Source organism: Eptesicus fuscus, chromosome 9 (genome assembly GCF_027574615.1).
Source record: "Eptesicus fuscus isolate TK198812 chromosome 9, DD_ASM_mEF_20220401, whole genome shotgun sequence".
NCBI classification, from domain to species: Eukaryota; Metazoa; Chordata; class Mammalia; order Chiroptera; family Vespertilionidae; genus Eptesicus; species Eptesicus fuscus.
The window spans coordinates 24,654,626-24,663,216 of NC_072481.1; the positions used below are offsets into that span (position 1 = coordinate 24,654,626).

The window sequence follows — 8,591 nt, forward strand, 5'->3', positions numbered from 1 at the left end:
CATCTTTGTGCTCCCTCTCCTTCCCTAATATCTCCATTTCTTAGTGAAGCAGGAGGTGAGGTCACTGCCTGTGGAGTGTGTAGGTCATTAAGGAGGGAGGAGAAGGGTGAAGGCTTGGACAGGTCTCAGAGGGTCAGACAGCAAGAGCCAACCAGGCAAACACCGGAGGCCTGTGGGGCAACAATGAGGCCCAGGTGATGATGGTGAATTTGTGGCAGGGCCACCCAAGTGGCTGGACGCTGTCCTGCAGCAGGATCTGGCAGCGTGGGTACCGAGGCATAAATGATGGGCAGTTGGATTGACCCATAAGTGGGTTTCTCTAAGGATGTGATGGAAGGACAAGAGTCAAAAGAAGACTTTGGCAAAAGAGTGGATAATGTCATAGACCATGGGATCTTGGTGGGATTTGGAAGAAAGAAAGACAGGAAGGGCAGATTGGGAAAAATTAAAGGAGAAGAAAATGTTGGTGGTTTTAATGAAACAGAAGAATAGATGTTGTGATAATAGGAAGGTGAGGGGCCTGGAGAAAGAGCAGCCTCAGGTCAAAGGGGGTGGGCAGATTTGCCTGGTTCAGAGATGTGGGGTTCTGGGTAATGGCACAGTATAAGGGTCATGAAGCAGTGGCTGCGTGCACTAAAGCAAGCAAATCACTCCAGACATAGTGGCTTAAAACAGCAACATTTTCTTACCTTTGACGGCCATCATAGAAATGCCGGCGTCAAAATGAAGTTCAATTCCTTTGTGACTTCTGACCAGAGCAAGAACCATGAAAGGCATTTCAATGAGACTTCCCACATTCATAGGAAGACTATGTCTTCTCTTTCTAAAGAGCTGAGACGGAAATACAGTATTCAATCCATGCCCATTCGAAAGGATGATGAAGTTCAAGTTGTGTGAAGACATTACAAAGGGCAGCAAATTGGCAAAGTAGTTCAGGTTTATTGGAAGAAATATGTCATCTACACTGAATGAGCACAGTGAGAGAAAGTTAATGACACAACTGTTCAAGTGGGCATTCACCCAAGCACGGTGGATATCACTAGACTAAAGTTGGACAAAGTCTGTAAAAAGATCCTTGAACATAAAGTCAAACTTGCCATATGGGAGAGGAAAAGAGCAAATACAAGAAAGAAACAATTGAGAAGATGCAGAAATAAAATAATTTTATATACAACCTTCATTAAAAACTTAAAATGAAAAAAAAAACAACAAAAAAAAAAACCCAAAACCCCACACCACCAATAACAATTTATTATTTGTTCCCAAGTCTAGAGTCAGCTGGTAAGTTCTGCTGATCTTGGCCAGGCTTGGCTGATCTTGGCTGGGCTCACTCATGTATCTCAGGTCAGCTGGCATGTTGGTTGGAGCTGGCTGGTCTAAGATGACCTCACTCATAGGTCTTGGGTTTGACTGGCTGTTCACTAAGGTTTTGGGAGTGACCAGATATCATGTCTCTCATCCAGCTCAGGCCCAGATGGAGACTATGTACAATATCACCTCATCTGCATTCTATTGGCCAAAGTAAGTCCTATCCGGCCCAAAATCAAGGAATAGAGATACTGGCTCCTCTTCTTTATGGGAAGAGCTGAAAATAACTGTGGCCATTTTTCAATCTAGCACAGTTAAGGCCTCAAGACTTCAGGGGGTTGGATTGATCGTCAGTTCCAACTCTAAGTTCCTTCAGGATGTAGATCAAGAGCCAGGTTCTAAGTTCTTCAGAGAGTGAGGGGGAGTGATTCAGCGTGCCATAGATGACTGTGTCAGAAAGAACAGAGGCAGTGCAGGCCCTCGAAGGAGTGGCTGTGTGTGTGCATATGTGTGTGTGGGGTGAAGTGTGGGGGATTGAGAAGATGCCAAGCTCTGCGGGGATGAGGGGGTGGCAGAGACAGTCCTGGGAAACAGTTCCTGGTACTTTGCAGAAGTGCAGCATTAGCAATTCCATCCCTTTCTTTCCTCTGCCCCACCCCCACTGCTGGTAACTGACAGAAGGTCACTGGCCCATCAAGACGCTGCCCAGGGGAAGGTTGCTACATCAGCTCTTTCTTATTGACCGACTGTCTTCACTTTCTTTCACTCAACAAGTAATTATTGAGCATCAGTCATGTGCCAGGCTCCGTGTGGGGGACAGGAAAGAAGACACAGTCCCTGCCCTTGGGGAACTCAAAATCTAGTCATTACAGCCAATGTGTGTCTACAACACGTGCTCACAAGTGCTTGCACATGTGTGTGCATATATGCACACATATATGTGTGTGTATACATACACTATTTCCTTGGCACCCACACATGTTTTATGAATTAAAATATTTATACTTGCTAATTCTAAAACAAAACTTCAAAAGCATCCTGAGCATTTCTCTTTCTATTTCAACCTCTGACAAGTCAGATTTTTTCCAGAATAAAGAAGAATATTTAAAAAAAAAAGTAATCACAGATTCTATTCAATGGCTTATTTGAAATCTCTCATGTTCAGGCTGACTCTTGAATATAGTTCTATGAACAAAGGGAATGCCAGGAGCCCTCTTTAAAAAATAAAAACTACAGCAGCAACAGCAGCAACAATAATAATAACTTCCATATCTGTGACACCTGCAATTCCAAAAGCCCAAACATGTATGTTATGTCACTTGTCCTGTAAATAACAAGGTTGGTCTTCAGGCACCTGGAGAGTTTATAAAACCAAGTGTAGCTTTAGTCCTGTCCTAAATGAAAGGTAGGTTGGCAGGGTCTCTAGATGCAAATCAACTTTGGAGGGTCAGGATGAGCCCTTCTGAAGGGAAGAGATGCCTCCTCTGTCCCTTGTCCTGTCTTCTCTCCTTGGGCAGGGCTTAGGCTCCCACCAGAGGACTACAGAGCCAGCACCAGTATTGGGTTCCATGGCTTTCCACGGCCAAAGTCATGGCTGGTACCCCTACATAAGGTCCAGGAAGAGTCATTGAGTCAAGGAATGTTGGAGTTGGAAGGAACTTGGGAGACCTTTGGGCCTCACTTACCATCTGTAAAATAGGGCTATCGTTCACACTAGCTTCAGGGTTGTAGTGAAGTAGCAATACTATCGCCTGGGATGATGCTGGGGCAGATGCCCTATGGACACCATGATGTAGGGTGGGTGTCAAGGCTGTTGGTCTCCACCTTCCCCAAGTGGGATCTAACAGAAACCTGTGGCTCTGACCATCAGTCCACGGTATTTCTCCTCTCTTCATCTCTGGAGACTTTGGCCAGGCCCATAACTCTGTGCTCTCTAGAGCTACCAGGATCCTCTATGCTTTCTCAACCCATGTTCCAGGGAACTGAAGATCTTTCCCACAGTTATGCCCTGAGCCGGCTCCGATGCAGAGAAACTCCTTTCTCCCCTTCAACTGACAGTGTCTGAGCTTCCGCCCCGGGTGATGTCCAGTGCTATGCTGGGGATCCAGACCAACTGGAGCTCTGCCTGTGTGGAGCTCACAGTTTGTTCGGGGAGACAGACAAGACAACAGATGATCCCAATGCAAAGTGGTACAAAAGGACTTGGAGGAGGACGGGACATGGACCAAGTGCCTTGGTCCTCCTGGAGAAACCCGGGGGAACGTCAGTTGTGTAGGAGTTCCTGGGGCAGCAAAGTGGGGAGGGGCACTGCAGGCAGGGGCTGCCTGTGCAGAGGCAGGAGGATGTGGGCAGGGGTGGTGTGTTTGAGGAGGGGCCAGAAGAGAAGATATATGAGGGAGGCCTGGCAAGAAACAAGGCCGAGAGAAGTAGGGAAGGGCCTGGCCAGCATGGCTCAGTGGTTGAGCGTTGACCTATGAACCAAGAGGTCACGGTTCGATTCCTGATCAGGGCACTTGCCCAGGTTGCTGGCTCGATCCCAAGTAGGGGGTGTGCAGGAGGCAGCCAATCAATAATTCTCTCTTATCATGGATGTTTCTATCTCTCTCTCCATCTTCCTTCCTCTCTGTAATCAATAAAAATATATATTTTTAAAAAAGAGGTAGGGAAGGGTTATAGCTGAGGGAGAACCACGATAGGACTTGCTAAGGAGGCCAGGCTTTATCCAGGGGCCAACAGGGAGCCATTGAGCAGACTTTTAGGGAGCACCGAGCATGTGCCAAGCTAAATTCAAGCACAGGCATATTAGTTATGCCTATTTGCCACCCAAGCAGCTGCACCAAAGAGTGAAGGTGGAGTTTTCTATTACCAAGTTGAGCAGCTAGCAGGCATGGCCCACCAAACCGCATCTCCGTCCCGATCCCTATGCTCTCCCAGGTCTCGTCATCTCTTCTCAAGGAGCTTCCCATCTCTTATCCCCAAGCCTCCCCCATCTTCCAGGCTCAGGATGGAATGAAGCTCTGGGCTGTCCATCTGACCCATCACTTGGTAATAACAGAGTGGAGTTCCAGGATTTGTTGTATAAGCCACATCAGAATCCCTGTTTGAAATGGCTACAGAAAAACCTCGGAGTCTAAGGATTAGGGGTCATTCCAGGCAGCAAGCCAGACGCTGTAGAAACAGAGACAGTAAGTGTGGTCCCTCTTAAGCAGCTTTCACGTAGTGGGGGATGGACAAGGACATGTAACTTTATTCCATGTTGTAGGAGCTTATTTTTAAAAAAATATATTTTTATTGATTTCAGAGAGGAAGAGAGAGGGAGAGAGAGATAGAAACATCAATGATGAGAGAGAATCATTGATCAGCTGCCTCCTGCACGCCCCATATTGGGGATTGAGCCCACAACCTGGGCATGTGCCCTTGACCGGAAATCAAACCCAGCACCCGTCAGTCCACAGGCTGACACTCTATCCACTGAGCCAAACCGGCTAGGGCTCATGTTGCAGGAGCTTAGACAGAGGGAAGCAGAGGAGGCTTTGGGAGCTCCGAGAAAGGAACTTAACCCAGCCTAGGGTTCAGAGGCATCTTAGGTCAGGTTCCCTGGAGACAGACCCTGGGCGGGAGGTTTGAGTGGGGACAGTGTCCGGGGGAGTGTTCTCGGGAGCCATACCTGAGGCCTTGATGTCTCACATGGACCAGTCCCTGGCTGTGAGCTGCGCCAGGGAGAGTGACCTGAGAGCAGCCAGTGCTCCCGTCCTTGGTGGTTGGGGACTAAGTGCCTTGGTCCTGAGGGGGGTGCTGGGTGGTGCATGGTTGATGCCTACGTCCGGACTGGAAGTGAGCAGGGGTGACTCAGGTGAGCAAGTAATGTGGTTCAAGCCCAGAGCTCAGAGGGGATGGCAACAGGTGAGGCTGGGTAAGTAAGCAGGGGCAACCTCCCTTCCCCCCCGTCCCCCTGAGAGGCAAAACCAGGTTCAGAAACTTGAACTTTGTCACAATGGCAATGAGGAGGCACAGGAGGGTTCTGATGTCATTTGTCCTCTGGACTCACTCTGGTGGTATAATAGAAAGGGGCCAGATCAATGGAAAGCAGAATATTTAGGTGGTTTTGAAGTAAGTCCTGGACTTATGAGTATCAGCAATGTGGTGAGAGAGAAGGGTTAGGAAACATTTAAGGGGTAGAACTGATCCGGTTAGTGTCTTGTTGGATATCACTCTTCTAACGTTGCATATACTAACTCATAATTGCAGATGAGGAGACAGGCTCAGAGAAGTTAAGTAATTTGCTAAGGTCACACAGCCACTTGGTAGAAGCCTGCATCTCAACCCAGAGAGCCTTGCTTCCAAATCTCTGCCTCCGCCACTTGGGCAGGCGATGGTTTTGTTGATGAGGACACGGGAGGAGAGCTGGTTTGGGAGGACGATGGCGGCATTTGCTTTGGACACGCTGACCCTATCTGTGTTCCCTGTAAGTCATCTGAACAGAGATGTTCTAAGGTAACCGGCTCGGTGGGCCTATGGCAGAGGAGCATGGGCTGGCGTGGGAAACCTGAGGGCCAGCAGCCTTGAGGTGACAGAGGAGGCTGGGGGGTGGCTGAGCTTGCCAGAGAAGAAGGCGTGGAGTGAGAAGAGAAGCCGCTGGGAGAGGAGCGTGGGAAGCAGCGGAAGGCAGAGGAAGACAAGGGAGACTGGCCAGAGATTCCGGAGGAAACCACGAGCGCTGTCACGGAACCAGAGCAGAGGCTGTTTTACGTGTAGAAGTGTCGGATGCTGCAGGGCGGCCCGCCCAGATGAGGACTAAAATCTGTCCCCGGGTGACCGAGGCAGAGGCCGGACAAGCACCGCTGTCCGGGAGAAACGGACGGCCAGCGTAGGTCTAAACACCCGCGTCCGCGCGTTCTCTTGGCAGGAGCAGGAGTGAAGGGCTTGGCGGACGAAATCGCTCTTCAGAGATTGGAACAAACACCCCGCTTATCGTTTCCTCCGGGATTTCCCTAGCGCCTCTCTGCCGAGATACAAATCTGAGGCCTGTCATCAAAAGTGGGGAGACAGATCACGACAGCCTGTCCTCTGAAACCTGCCGGCTGCCCCCGCACCTGGCGAGCCCTCCGAGGCTCCGGGCCCCACAGAGCCTGCTCCCCTCGGCTCCTGCAGGCGAACACCTGGAACCCTCTTGGCAGGCCCGGGGCTGTCCTGGGACAGAGCCCCACATCTGACAGCGGTGTGTGGCTGCACCGTGCCCAGCCCTCACGCTATGCATCCCGCCACCTGCAAACACAGGCACACATGCACACACGGGCACACGCGTGCGTGCACACGCACACCCAGGCGGCTGCACTCCACCTCCGGCTGTGCTGGGGAGGCAGCTGGGGAAGAAGAAACTGTGCTGGTTTGGGACCCACGCTCTCAGACGTCGTGCTAGCTAAGTGTGCCAGTTACTTCGCCATTTTGCCTTTTTGTTTCCTCATTGGATAAAATGAGGATCCATGTTTTTTAAGAGTGCCTGCTATGCAGGGACTAGCTAAAACAGTACTAATTAAGTGCCAGGGAATACACAACATGTTACACACGTCTTCTCACCCACTCCTCGGCATGACCCCACAAGGTGCGTCCAATGACTATTCCCGTCTTACAGAGGAGGACACGGGAGCTTACGGGGTACGGGACGCTGGCTCCCATGCTCACAGCCTGTAAGTGGCAGGGCCGGGATTTGAATCCAGGTGGCTGGGTCTGAGCTCTTGGGCGCTTACTGTCCCTGTGATTTTTCCTTTCCCGGCCCCTCCTGGGGAGCATGCACTCAGGCATCTTCTGTGGTCCTTCTCTGCTATGTCGCTCCCAGTTTAAGCCACGCACTGGCTTTCCTTCAGCTGCATAGTAAAAGCCAAATGCCGTTGCTGGGCCTTCAAGGCCTCCTTTCTCACCTTCGCTCTCCAGAACTTGGAACCCAGCATCCGGTGAGATGTGCTGTTTAACAAACACCCGTCCAAGTCCAGGAGGAAGGTGGCGGGTCCCAGAGGGCAGGGCTCAGGTGGTGTCATCTCTGAGCACCTCCTCCAGCTCCGGCAGCTTCCCTCCCACTCCTCCCCAAACCCCAAAGTCCAGTAAATGTTTGTGCAATAGAGGTTAACCATGGGAGTAGCTGCAGGAGTGGGACTACCAGGGTAAGTTAAATGAGCAGCTCACAAGCCGCGACTGAGGTCATCCAGATACCAGCTTGGCTTTTAGGGGCAAGAGGGAATGAAGACACTTTGTTTCTATTCTTAGGAGATATACAGACTATATGACATGCAGGAAACATGGAGGTCCTAACAAATGCAGCCTTAATGCCAGCTGGAGGTTATACATTGAGAAGAAAACAAGAAGAAATCAGGGAAGACTTCCCGGTGGGGGAGGGGGTGGTATTAGCACGGAGCCTTTTAAGGACTGCGAAAGGAGAAGGCATTCTGAGACGTGGGAGAGATTTGCACATTAATATGCTTTCATCCCTCCAGTCCACCTCCACCCACACCCCATGTCCCCCATTCCTAGACCTCTGGGCCTTTGCCAACCCCTGCAGTCTCACCTCCCACCACTCCAGCAGGTGAGACGTCCTACAGTTTCCTCATTCTGTCTTTTCCTCCTGATGGATTGTTCTCTTGGTGGCAGGATGCACCCCCCTCCCCCACCCCAACCTCCCCTTGTGTGGCTAACTCTTAACAATCCTTTAGTTGCATCTTAAACACCACCTCCTCTAGCCCCAGGCTGGTTCAGGCACCCTGCTTGCTGTTCTCACTGCATCCTCTGCTACCCCAGCACAGCACGTACCAGCCTAGCTGGTTATGGCTTAGTTCATTGTTTGCCAACCCTACCAGTTGGTAAACTTAGGAAGGCCGGGGTCTGTGTTTGTCCTATTTATCCCTGCATCCCCCAGAACCTGCACTCAGTAGGTGCTCAGTAAGTGTCTGCAGAATTAATGACCAAGGGCTTGATACATGGCAACTAGTCTTTTTATCACTGCCTTGAACATGCTCTCTGGCCAACACCCCCGCCTCTGCCATTGTCCTCTGCCCTGGTCTTCTGGGTCCTGGTTCCAGCCCCGACCCAGGAGTGAAGAGTTGTGTGGGGCCCCCAGGATGTGCCATGAAAGCCACCATGGGCCTGATCCGGAGCGCTTGTCCCTGCTAATTATTACGGACAAGCCTCCTTATTGAACCTCGTCCTCTTATTGACATTCGGAGGCATGAGCCGAGGCTGTTGTTTTAAAGGCACTCATTAGCCACACAAATCAGTCCTGTTGACAGAGCGCC

General features: G+C 50.6%; 1 pseudogene; it reads left to right on the forward strand.

Annotated features, from left to right (window-relative positions):
* Positions 1-723: 723 nt before the first annotated feature.
* Positions 724-1,157, forward strand: LOC103294751 (60S ribosomal protein L26-like; annotated as a pseudogene).
* The last annotated feature ends 7,434 nt before the right edge of the window (positions 1,158-8,591 follow it).